General features: G+C 39.5%; 1 protein-coding gene and 1 long non-coding RNA gene across 7 annotated transcripts in view; both read right to left on the reverse strand.

The window, feature by feature from the left end:
* The window catches only part of LOC141276032 (uncharacterized), a 91,971-nt gene extending 87,458 nt beyond the window's left edge, over window positions 1-4,513 (reverse strand). For all 3 annotated transcript variants that reach the window (XR_012324881.1, XR_012324882.1, XR_012324883.1), the window contains exon 1: window positions 1-4,513. This exon is cut by the window's left edge. This is a non-coding gene — a long non-coding RNA (uncharacterized lncRNA).
* The window catches only part of NHSL1 (NHS like 1), a 237,698-nt gene that overhangs the window by 210,711 nt on the left and 13,686 nt on the right, over window positions 1-13,301 (reverse strand). The window lies entirely within an intron of this gene.

The following is a 13,301-nucleotide window of genomic DNA, read 5'->3' on the forward strand; positions in this document are numbered from 1 at the left end:
CACACTCAGGGCTGAATCCTGTTGCTGAGACAGTAAGAGGAGCTAGGATAACGTGGGGGAATGGAAGCCCTGATCTAGGGGATAAAACCATATAAAAACGAGGAGAGAGCAAAGCTGCTGATGCCCGTTGTGATGATACACACAGGCACACTGGTGACCTGCCTTTACCACTCACCCCTAAGGAGAATCGACATTCTGTTTCCAGACTGGTACACACTGAGGCTTCCCCTCTTTTGGCAACTTCTTTCAGAGCTGAAAACTTTTTGGATCACATCAGTAGCACATCCTAATTACCCAGCTAAGAAAACATTATTGAGAAGCCTGACAGAGGTTCTCAACACCACTAATTGTCTTAAGAAGACAACCCTGGGCTTCCCTGGTGGCGCAGTGGTTAAGAATCCACCTGCCAATGCAGGGTACATGGGTTCGAGCCCTGGTCCGCGAAGATCCCAAATCCCAACTAAGCCCGTGCGCCACAACTACTGAGCCTGCGCTCTAGAGCCCGCGGGCCACAACTACTGAGCCCACAGGCCACAACTACTGAGCCCGCAGGCCACAACTACTGAAGCCTGCGTGCCTAGAACTCGTGCTCTGCAACAAGAGAAACTACCGCAATGAGAAGCCTGCACACCGCAATGAAGAGTAGCCCCCGCTCGCCACAACTAGAGAAAGCCTGCGTGCAGCAGCGAAGACCCAACGCAGCCAAAAATAAATAAAATAAAATAAATTAAAAAAAAAAAAAACGAAGACAACACTGAGGAAAACTTTGTGTCCTTACATACCATGTTTTAATTACCCATTTCCACATTTATCAGCTGCAATAATCAATTCTCATTTATAGAGGATTTCAGCCTGACCTACTGTTGCCTCAATCTGTATGCATTGTCCTCCATCCCGTAAACACACACACACACACACTCTCTCTCTCTCTCTCTTACTCACAGATGCTATTCTACTATTTGAACTGGATTCCTTGCTGACGGTACTCATGCATAACTGGGCAATCACTCTCACTAAAGAGTCACTCTGAGAAGGCTGCATGTATCAAGGTGCCTGAAAAAAATCAACACAGGTTTTGTTCTGTCAGAAGACCAGTGTTCATAGAATTGAGGTTACTGGGTTTTTTTACTTACATTTTAATTATCTATTCTGTAATTTTTAAAAGAAATTCATATACATTTTCAGAAAGGTTTTATAAGCCAATTATCAGAGGCCTTCAATGACATTAGAAACAGAGCCAAAGACTCTTCCTCATAAAGAGGTTAAAAAAAAATCATTCCACCCAATGAGGGCCAATACACATGCATCTTAGGTCCTGGCATAATGTCAGGACTAACACCAACATCTAATTTTTTAAAGTAATATAAATTATCAAGTATGAGAAAATTTAGATTTCATTCCTCATATTCGTATTGTAAAAAGATTTATCTTTTATTACATTTGGTAACAGCAGTAGAGAAACACCAAGGCTGATCTACGCTGTCTCTAGAACGAATGTCTTTCATTTCTGCGTAGAAGTTGGAAGTTTCTAAAATGTCCCTGAACCATCTGGAAAATGAACTAAATCTAGGTAATGAAAAAGTCCATAAATAATTCCAATGAGAAAACAATTGCAAAAAAGGAATTTTAAGATATATACAGAAATGTTAAAAAAAAAAGTTCTGAACATATCATTTAAGAAAGAGTATCTGATAAAGTATAAGACTACCTTGGCAACAATCTTTGGCTATCTACAGTTATCTCCTAAAACAGAAGCCTCTAGCTATCACTGAGTTCAGCTGTGGTCTGTACAAGTCTTTTAAACTTTAAATTGTCATTAAAAGAATTTCAAGTTAATTTGACAAAATTTACTCTAATGACAAGAGGATTTCATGGGGCTAGCAGGAAGGAACAGAACTTTGAAAATGTTTCCTTTCTTTTATATTTACAGGTGTACCCTTGTTCTCCCACACATACTGAGTCTACAGCTGTACTCGAAGCAAGACAGGGCTGGAGCAGGAAGTCAACAATTACACATACTGACAAAGGGCAAGAGCATAGGGAAGTAGCTTGAGACACCTGCACTAATTCTTAACTTTTATCTTACAAAATCACTCTCATACTTCTCCTGACTACTAGTGAAAGTGTAAATAAATTTAAGACACTTCTGAATGGCAGCTGGGAAGGAGAGTATTTCTCTACAACCGAAGAAAAGCCAAGATAATCCTGGGCATCTCCTACCAAATTATGGATCTGGAGTTAAGAGAATGATGCTCTAACATCTAACGATTGACCCATTGAGGATTTAAGAGCCTGAGAATTACAAAAATACACAGTATTAAAAATCCTTCGTGACATTTTTACTAATTATGTTAACTGAATATAACCTTGAGTCAGGCAAGTACATAGCGAGTTAATTAAGAGAGGGAGAGTTACTTTTCCCTGTCACACCCTTTCTAAAATACATAACTTGGGGCTTCCCTAGTGGCGCAGTGGTTAAGAATCCGCCTGCCAATGCAGGGGACACGGGTTCGAACCCTGGTCCGGGAAGATCCCACGTGCCGCGGGGCAACCAAGCCCTCCAGCCACAACTCCTGAAGCCCTAGAGCCCGTGCTCCGAAACAAGAGAAGCCACCGCAATGAGAAGCCCGCGCACCGTAACGAAGAGTATCCCCCGCTCACCGCAACTAGAGAAAGCCCGCGCGCAGCAATGAAGACCCAACGCAGCCAAAAATAAATATAAATAAATTTATGAAATACATAAATTGTGTGATATCCTTCTTTCACATAATACCTCACATTTTTCTTATTCCTTTCCTGATGCAAAATACTGTATCTTTTGTTAAACATCCCCATGACTGAAGACCCTGGAGTCCAGGGGTTTTCACCTGGCAGATTTAACTCCAACTAGCAGGGGTAACCACACCTCCGTAATTCCCCTTCTGCGGCAGCACACTCAGGAGCAGCACTATGTTTTTATGTCATTTGTCTATTTTTCCATTTCCTCTACCTCTTAATTAGGCTGTGCTGGAACCTCTAAGACTTCAATTAGCTATAACTTGAGTCTGAGCACAGAAGATTTCACTGATGTGTGTCTTAGTACGTCCATTTGAATACTGAACGAATCGAATGCACAAACCTGATTACACAGAAATGTTTTTTATAAAAGAACTCCTTCCTTGAACTCTGGGAAAGAAAAATATAGGACTCTGACCACACACACAGAAAGGCAGATTCATTCAGTTCCACATACCCCCTTAATTTATAAATACCATGGGAACTACTTTAAATTTATCCATATATTTTCAAATTTCCAACAACTGTTTAACGATCTTTAATCAAAAAATAAAAATGGTTAAACAGGAGAAAATTTAAATTTCACTTCTCATATTTCAGATTTACCTTTTATTACATTTGTTAACTGCAGTAAACAGAGACAAGAAATACCAGGACTGATCTTATGAAACCATGTCTCAGTTAAGTTTCTAGAATGTCCTGGGCTTCATGGAGAAAGAACTAAATCTAAGTAGGAAAAAGAGTCTTGAATAATTTCAATGAGGAAACACATTTATTCCTAGAATAAAACTGTTTTTCAAAAAGTTGATCTTAGAATAAACGATAGTCCTTTATGTTAAATGAATGTAGCTTTATGAACAACAACAAAAACAGAAATAACTACCATAGATTTCATAGATGTTTTTCCATTCTAAAAGCTTTCTGGATTATCATGAAGTAACATTACAAGTGTAGTTTAATTGTAATCCATGAGAAAAATTCAATTTGAGGCTACAATAGTTAGTCTTTTAACATTTCTTACCAGAGACGCATTAAGATACTAACGGAGATGTTGTGATCCTGGTCCTTGGGGAACCATTATTTTTAACTGATAGTTGTATCACTGGTAATTGTTTGGACTTTCATGACAATATAACATGATTGGATGTGCTATACTCCATCCTCCCAGGATTGGGGTTGGGGATAGTCCTTTGGTCTTACATATTGTACTATGGTTCCTTTAAAGAAGATTCATAGTCATTTGACTTGCCTCCTCCCATCATTTTGCATTTCAAACAAACAAGTGAGTCACTCACGAATGCTGCAGGACTGGCTACTCATATTCTGGATGCTTGAGCATTTTGTTCAAACAAGCCTGGATATATGATGACTATTAATTTATCCTGGTAGAATTACTAATAGGCTTAACAAGTTGAACAAGACCTTATGCAGAATATTCAAAACTCAAGAAAAAGGAACCCGTCCTAGAAAGGGTAAAAAAGAAAACCGCAATCGGTCAGTCACATACCTGTACATGTTGCAAGAACACCTTTCATGGTCCTCTCCTACACCACTGGAATTAATATATATTGGTAAAACATTTCTGGAGGGCACTTAGGTAACATGTAGCAAAAACCTCCGTTAAAAATAAAGCTGGCTACCAGTGACCCAGAGATTTTACTTCTAAAAATTCATTCTTAGGAAATAATAGTTAATTGTAGAAAGATATATGTGCAAATATATGCACTGAGCCCCTGTTTAAAATAGAAAGGAAGAAGACAAGAAGAAGAAGAAGGGGAAGGGAAGGGGAAGGGGAGGGGGAGGGGAGGGGTGGGGGAGGGGGAGGGGAGGGGAGGGGAGGGGAGGGGAGGGGAGGGGGAGGGGGACGGGAGGGGAAGGGGAGGGGGGAAGAGGAGGAGGAGAGAGAGTAGATGTCCAATAATAAGGGGATTAAGTAATATATATTTCCCTGTAATGGAATACTACACAGGTATTAAAAATTATGTACAGTTAATAACAGCTAAAGGTGTCATGACATGTTTACTTGAGAAAAAGCAATTAACAAAACAGCATATACAATATGCTATCATTGCATATGTCTGAGTATATTAAAAATTCCAGGTCGATCTATACCAAAAAAGTTCATTTCTTTTATGGGTGATGAGATTACAAGCATTTCTTTTTCTTTCCCAATGCTTCTATGTTTCCTTGAAAATGTCTCTAAGAAATATTTTAAAGTCTAGCTTTATCTGGCCATGACTGGTGAAGTCATATCTGAGTAAATATTTGACAAATTGAAAACCAAATACTGATTACATAATGGTTCGCTGTGGTATCCAAATGACCATAATACATTTCACACCTGCCATCCAATAGAAGACTATGATCCGGAAGGCGCTGCCGATGTGCCTGCCAGCCTCTCTGGTTCTGTCTGGTCACACTTATTTTCCATTTTAGTATGTCTTCTTTCAAGCTCCTTCTAGTATCAGTCAGTGATAAACTCTTTCACTCAGTAGACACATAGTGACAAATTCTTATGTGCCCACTAGGCTGGCTACCCAAGCTACACAAGCTAGTAGGAGCAAGTCGTAAGTTTCAAGAAGCTTGCAGATTCATTTGGGGAAACAGGCACACAGGCGAACAATTACAATAACATAACGCCCAAGAGGGGCGCACACAAGGTACTAACTAAGCAAGAGCAGAATCGGAAACTGCCTGAGAAGTGGAGAATTTAAATTGTCTGTCAAAAGACTCCAAAACCGGGGATGACACTAAATGCTAAAGAATAAGCTCAATAAATAGAAAATGTTTACAACTTGCCTCTAGCCATGTTAGAGTGTATGTGTGTATGTGTAGGTATGTATGTTGTGTGTGTGTGCTTGTGTGTGTGCATGTGTGTGTGTGTGTGTGTGTCCACCCATCTATCTAGAGAGAGACATTTATTTTAAGGAATTGGTTCATGCGGCTGTGAGGGCAGGCAAGTCTGAAATCTGCAGGGCGGCCGGAGAGCCGGGGAAGACCCGACATTACAGTCTGGATGTGGAATTGCCTCTTCCCCGGAGGACCTCAGTCTTTGTATCTTAAGACCTTCAACTGATAGGATGAGATCCTCCAGACACATTATGGAGGGAAACCAGCTATACTCAAAGTCTACTGATTTCCGTGTTCATCATACTTGAAAAATACCTCCACAGTGGCACCTCGACTGGTGTTTGACCAAACATCTGGGCACCACAGCCTAGCCAAGTCGACACAGAAAATTAACCATCATGAACGCCAAGTCAGAAGAGTGGAATAAGAAACAGATACAACGAAATAAGCAGTTCTTTGGCCCTTCATCTTCATGTTGTCGACTTTCCACCTTCCCTTTTCTCTCCCCTAAATTCAGTGTTCGTTTCTCAGTCCTTGTGTCTGCTGCCCTGGATGTGAGGGAGGAGGGCTTTCAGAAACCCTTGCCTTCTGCACCACGCCACAACAGACAGCGACTTAGCTTTCTAAAAATGCAGAATCGAATTCTTGCACTGCTTTACTTCTGTGGCTTCAACTATCACCTCCACACAGATTAAACCCAAAATCCATTTCAAAAGAACTCACGGTGCCAACTATTATTCTGCTCATCATCCCTCTGCAGCTTAAACCCTACAAGTCAAAAAGCTAACAAGGGCTTCCCTGGTGGCACAGTGGTTGAGAGTCCGCCTGCCGACGCAGGGGACACGGGTTTGTGCCCTGGTCCGGGAAGATCCCACATGCCGCGAAGCGGCTGGGCCCGTGAGCCATGGCCGCTGAGCCTGCGCGTCCGCAACGGGAGAGGCCACAACAGTGAGAGGCCCGCGTACTGCAAAAAAAAAAAAAAAAAAAAAAGCTAACAAGACTACCCAACAAAACCAGTTCCTCCTTCCTGACTTTACCTCGACTGTAGCTGCATCAACATGCTACACTACAGGTCACCTGCTCTCCACACCTGTTCGGCAGGCTTGTCCTTTGCCCCTTCCCACCGATGCCTAACACAGTGCCCAGTGCATCATACCACACGTGTAGTTGAATGAATACACGAGTGTTGCACCCAGTCAGTTGTCATTCTTGTAAATTCTATTCTAAAATATTGTCTCCTTTCTTTTTCTATTATCATTACACAAATACAAGCCAGACCACTTTATCCTCATCCTCACTTGTTTTTAAACTCCTGTCTCAGGTTTCTATTTCATCTCGTACATTACAACACTTAAATCTCCTTAATTAAAGGTATAATCCTATCACCCCTCTATTCAAATACCATTAATTTCCCTATTGCCCATTGAAATCCACATCTTGTTTTTCTACCTAGTGACCAAGTCCCTCCCAATGTGAGCTCCAGATTCTCCCTGCAGTTATTCCACTACTGTATTCAGTCATGAATTTAATAAATACACGGTGTCTAGCTGGGGGATGAATCGATCTGTAAAACAGTGCCAGCTCTCAATGAATGCACTTTATCTGCAAGGACACACACAGTAAAGAAGGAACACGACATCAGGTGCAGCTGCTCTAAGATGGGTAGGTACAGGGTGCCGTGAGAACGCAGGAGAGTGGACAGGAACAGAGGCAGTACACAACATAGCTCAGATGCTACCTCCTTGCAAGAGTCAGTAGATTTAGTCAGATTGACAAACTGTAGGAAAGGCCATGCAGTCAAAAACAGCAGCAGTTATCACTTGGGGGGTGAAAGTCAACAAGGAATCAGAGTACGTTTATTTAACTAAAGATTCAGGAAAATCATCTATTATAACTAAACACAATGCAAATGGCACATCAAGTATCATGTCTGATTATAAAGTAAGGAGATGAATTAAACACACACATACCCCTAGGAACTGCTATATCCAGATAAATATCATCTTTTGAATCAATGATCTTGAGACATTTATTCCAGGAATAACTCTGGAAACTCTCACTCTATGTCAAAATGTTCAACACCTGAAGAGCTTGAACACACACCTTATCACCAGATTTCTTGCCATAAATTTGCCAAAAACGAAATCCATGCAGTAACACCAGATAGTATCAATACTGCTACACAATGAGATGGGTACAAGGATTTTCACTGCATCGTGGCTTGAAATGATAAAAATTGAAAAAGAACCCAAAAGTCTATCCACAGGAGGATGACAAAACAATGTGATGGGAGCTATGAGGACAGACACCAAGATGCTGACTGTGATTAACTCTGCAGAGGGGAGTGGCACCAGTGAGTGTGGGGAACAAAATCCTGTAGCACTGGCACCTTTTCAATGAGAATTTAATCATACAACTAATACACAAGCACAAACCAAAAATATAAATGTGCTAACAGATTCCAGATTCAATTTTTAAAAAATTCGACGTTTTTAGCAACAGCAACAACACTGGATGAAACACATAACTCTCTCAAAGTGACTACTATGGAAAGAATACTTTCACTGAAATGTATAGAATAATATTTTTATCAGGTTTTTTTTAGACATCAAATTGCATCTATTTGCAGCCATTAGCGTTCCAGAGCCGTGTTCCATGGGAAAACTGGTGTCAACATCCCTTTAAAGATGGCAATTCCTTAGCCAAGGCAAAGAACTAGAACTGCGACTCCAGACAGAACGCTAAATGCAGGAACAGGCAAGCGGAGTCCCATTTCTGAACTTAATTAATAGCACAAGCATAACAAGAAAAACCAAAGAGGAATTTTAAAATGCCTATTCCTGGGCTGTTTCAGACTTCAAAGTCCAATAACAGTTTACAACAGCAACTCTTTAATTGAAAGCTTTTTGTAGGACAGTAAAAGGTATGTTCTACCATATAACAATGTCCTTCTTACTGAAATTAAAGAATATTTCTGTCTACAACTGGTCAATAGGAGGTAAAAGGAAAACAATGAAGCAACTTCTGGCATTGTTAAAAAAAAAAAGACTGAAATACTGGAAAACTTCAACACTAAGAATTGCTTTCTAGTCTACATCAAAATTTGGATTTTCATGTTTTGTCATCATGTGAGATAATGCAAAAGTCATCTAAGTGAAGCCTGGGTTCTGCTGTAAATAAAAAATTAAGCAGGATAGCATGACCATCACTCAACACAACATAATTTCTCTTGGAAAGAACCAAATGGAAACGCATATACTTGAGACACTATTCTAAAGAACAGGGAAAGAAAAGGAGGATAAAATGTCAATGTTTGGTCAACCACAATGTTTTCAATTCTCTTCTAGAATTTCATTCTCTCACCAAATCCCAAGTAAGTCAAAACGCAAAGCATCTAACAGAAAGAATTTCAGACCCTTTAATTGCCTGTGCAAAGGAATATATCTTTATTTTGTTCATTATCTTCTCTACTTTCATATCCTTTCCATACTCTCATGAACATGAATTTAGAAAGGCGAATATCAAGTGAACAACCAGAAAATATCCGTAATGTTCAAATCCTTCTGTTATACACTACCTGCCAATAGTAGTTGCATCTTAGGGTACAGGACTACGAAAAAAGTTCATCACTTATGGAATTCTATAATTGTAACAGCTAATATTTCACTCTTCCTATGAAGTCAGGAAGACATTCTAATACATGTTACACACTGTGTGAAAACCTTAGAATCACTGGGAAAGAACTCTTACGATGGACACATATGCCAAGTGTTAACCAGCATCGACAGTTTCAACTTTAAACAAGACTCCAAGGAAAATATAACTCCTCTTTAAAACCCAAAGCAGAGAAATGCCAGCTGCATTCAGTGACCAAAGTCCTACTATATAATTTCTGAAATCACCAGAAATTCTTACCCTATTTGTCCATTCTACCTGATGTCAGTTCATAGCATCCCAATGTGAGAAGTTCCTTAGGAATTTTAAGAAAAACAAACAAAAAATCCTCTTTCTTTACTTTGGATTCTAGAGATCATGTAATCTCATTCACCTACATTTCAAATGATAAAACTGTAGCCTAGAGAGGTGATATAACTTGCCTACGTGTCATAGTGTCAAGCATTAGAAGGTAAAATCCTCAAAATTCCAACACTCTTCCAATGTCACCCACAGATACTGTTTCTGGATCTCTGTCTGCACATCCATGAGTTCACGTAAGAGAATCTTAAGCAGCATAAGGCAGCTCCCATTCTTGAGGAATTAGTATTTTTGTTGGACTTTAGAGATAGATAACATGAAAGGCAAGCCATTTTCTAATTTTTATTATTAAGGAGAAAAGAGAGACATTTGGAAAGAAAGGGATTTTTAACTCAGCCCAGAAATACAGGTACCATTTTAGATACATAGAGAGGAAATGGTTCTAGGATAGAATATGACCCACGTCCATAGGTTTTTTCACACGAGCCAATCCCCGCTGCTCATTTCCACGGCCATGAAGCCAGCTCTCATCAAAGGAAGCATGAAATGAATCACCATAAATCCTCTACAGCCACAGGGAAAAGTCAAAGCGAGCAGCTTAACAAACCCTTAGCAGTGACATCCTTGAATGCTAAGGACAATACATTACCCTTAAAGGTGTTGCAAAAACTATGTATCAGCCAATGAAGAATTTTATCACTGCCTCCACCTTACGATTTTCTTTCCCCTTCCTAGTTATTCCTCTGACCACCCACCACTCAACAATAAGATTTAAAAAGTAAAGCATTTAATTATTATCTGTGACCCAGGAAAATTAAAACCCACAGTATACTAACAGGATACTTCAGCTTTGTCTAGATCTGCAATGCCATCTGAAAGATGATGGTTTATTTCTAATATAAAATGGTTACAGCAAAAACATCTGAACCAAAGGGACATTACAGGTAATTCAGAATCCTTTCCAACTCTTCCTGAAGCAGATACTCACCATGGCTCAACTTAAAGTACTACATATGACTCTCAAAACATGAAATATATTCCTTTTCAAAGACTGTCAAAACTGTACATTTCCTAATTATGCTAAATACTAGATTTTGGCTATTCATACATTTTCAATGAGAAAGCCTGAGAAATAAGCAAAGTGGTTTCCCAAGGGAGAAAACATTTCACTAGAAAAAAAAAATTATTATTATTTGGTCTTGTCCCATCAATATAAACAGACATTTATGTAGCTAAGATTTAAGTGGCTAAAACAATTTCTAAGACTCAGCACTTTTTACCTCTTCTCTTTCTCCCTTCATTTTTATAGCTACAAAGGAAACTGTCAAGATTCATTTCTGGCTACAGAGATGGGGAAGCCCAGTTCCGTATAACACAATCGTTGCACAGTTCTAAAAGCTCTTCGTCGAGTTTTTTTCAAAGTTCAAGTTAAAAAACAGAAGTTCATTTTCACTTTGGAAATCAAACTTGAAAGAAAAATGTGACCTCCCAGAATTTAGTTCCTTCCAAGGAACTCCCTCAAGGACATAAATTGTTAAGACATGGCCACTTGGGGAAAACATTTTCAAGTCTTGTTTGACAGGCAAAGCTACATGGGAGTTGACAGGAGTAGTTTTTTTTAACAAGCTCTAGTCTGTCTTTTCTTTACATGTTCAAGATGATTTAAAAACATGTACTTTACCAAAAGCTTGCTGGATTCTATAAACAATTCAGATCCTTTTCCAGAGAATGCTGAGTGGAAGTGGAAAGGATCTTTAATGCTTTACATATTGTTTATTTAAAAAACACACACACACAATCTTCGAACAGAAATCAAATGTAAATGCATGCTCATATAAAACTGGTAAGTAAAAGCAAAAAAATAAGGATTATAATAAGTGGGTTTTTAAAACTGATAAAACTGCTGACCCTCATCCATTTAAACTCTCCTAGAAAAAGAGGCACTATAAGCAGCTGCCTATTACAAACACTCAGCTTGAAATGCTCTGCATATAGTTGCCAATTGCCCCACATGAACCTGCAAGGCTGCTGGTGGCTTCGCCTTCCCAGACCCGGCCTGAACCTCTCGACTGTAATGAGTGCCCACAGCCAAGATCCTGCTACATAAGCACAAGACCTAAAACGTGCTCAGTCGCATACACCTATGCACCCTGGAAGCCACCCTACCCTCTGCTTCCAAAGCCTTATAACTCACACAGCCTGCTATCACAAAACCATAAAGTCTACCTTCCCTCCCCTCCAAAACGCAATTTGGAGGCCTGTTTCAAACCATTCATGCTATAGATGAAGCCAGTGTCACACAGCTTAGGGAAAGGGTTCGGAGGACAGAAGAATGTGATCTTGTATCCTGGTTGCCATTTATAATCCATTTTCCCACAGCAAATTCTCATGTGATGATTAGACCCTGGGGCACTGTAGGTCTGGGTATCTATATTTCAGGTTGAACAGGCTTTCGGGGATTGCCCTGTGTCCTGAGCCTGGTCATGCTTTGGAAACATGGTTTGTAAGAGGAAATGTATTACAAGTTCAAAACAACTTACAAATTAACTTTTGTAACTTGATAGGTTTCTAAATTAGAGATTATGTGTGTAATAAAAACAACTCATTGGAACTCAACAAACCAAAACCCCTAACTAACTTCATTTTATCCGATCCCAGTTTGAAAAGAGGAAAATGACATCAAAACTCATATCAAAATGTAACCAAAACACTATTTTTAGAGAACATCCTGAATAAATTTAATCCAATACTCTAGACCTTCAGAACTGAATTATCATGATATCCAAAACAATGATCTTAAAGTCCCACAATCAACCCAATTATCAAACCTAATTATCAGCTATCTAGAAAACTAAATCAACCAGAACACAATTAACCAGAACACTCATCAGGAAACTTTACACTATTAGGGTCCAAACAAATAATTAAGTCCAAAGTCTTAACTTTATTTACACTTCAATTTTGAAATACACTCAGAAAAAAGAAGTTAAAAGTTTTTAAAAAATAGTAAGGGCGGGGCTTCCCTGGTGGCGCAGTGGTTGAGAGTCTGCCTGCCGAGGCAGGGGACACGGGTTCATGCCCTGGTCTGGGAAGATCCCACATGCCGCGGAGCGGCTAGGCCTATGAGCCATGGCCTCTGAGCCTGCGCGTCCGGAGCCTGTGCTCCACAACAGAAGAGGCCACAACAGTGAGAGGCCCGCATACGCCAAAAAAAAAAAAAAAAAAAAATAGTAAGGGCCAATCCAAAGTACCTATCAGCTAATATTTCTTGTTTGTATGGTCCAGGCACTGTTCTATATATCTCATTTTATCCACACAACTACCATTAACACAATACCCATTTTACCAAGGAGAAAACACAGCACAGAGAGGTTAAATAATTTATTCAAGGTCACACAGCCTGTCTCTTTACTAGGCTCTGCAGCCATTATCAAACTGCTTCAGTTATCTTTGACCTCTCCAAATTACAGTGGATTACACTGTACTAACAGCTAATTTATGGACAGCTTATGTAAATAAGAAAATAATCAATGGAAAAGCTGAATTATATTGGGTAAAGCAAAATAGGATTCCACCACCAGCAACAGAACACCAAGTACTCAATACGTTTATGCTTGTATATTTTTCTCACATTTATTCAAACATGTAAGTCCCATGCACAAGTAAAATTTCCCATGTCTGCCTCAAGTTTTCCTAGTTAC

The sequence above is a fragment of the Tursiops truncatus genome, chromosome 12 (genome assembly GCF_011762595.2).
Source record: "Tursiops truncatus isolate mTurTru1 chromosome 12, mTurTru1.mat.Y, whole genome shotgun sequence".
Taxonomy (NCBI): domain Eukaryota; kingdom Metazoa; phylum Chordata; class Mammalia; order Artiodactyla; family Delphinidae; genus Tursiops; species Tursiops truncatus.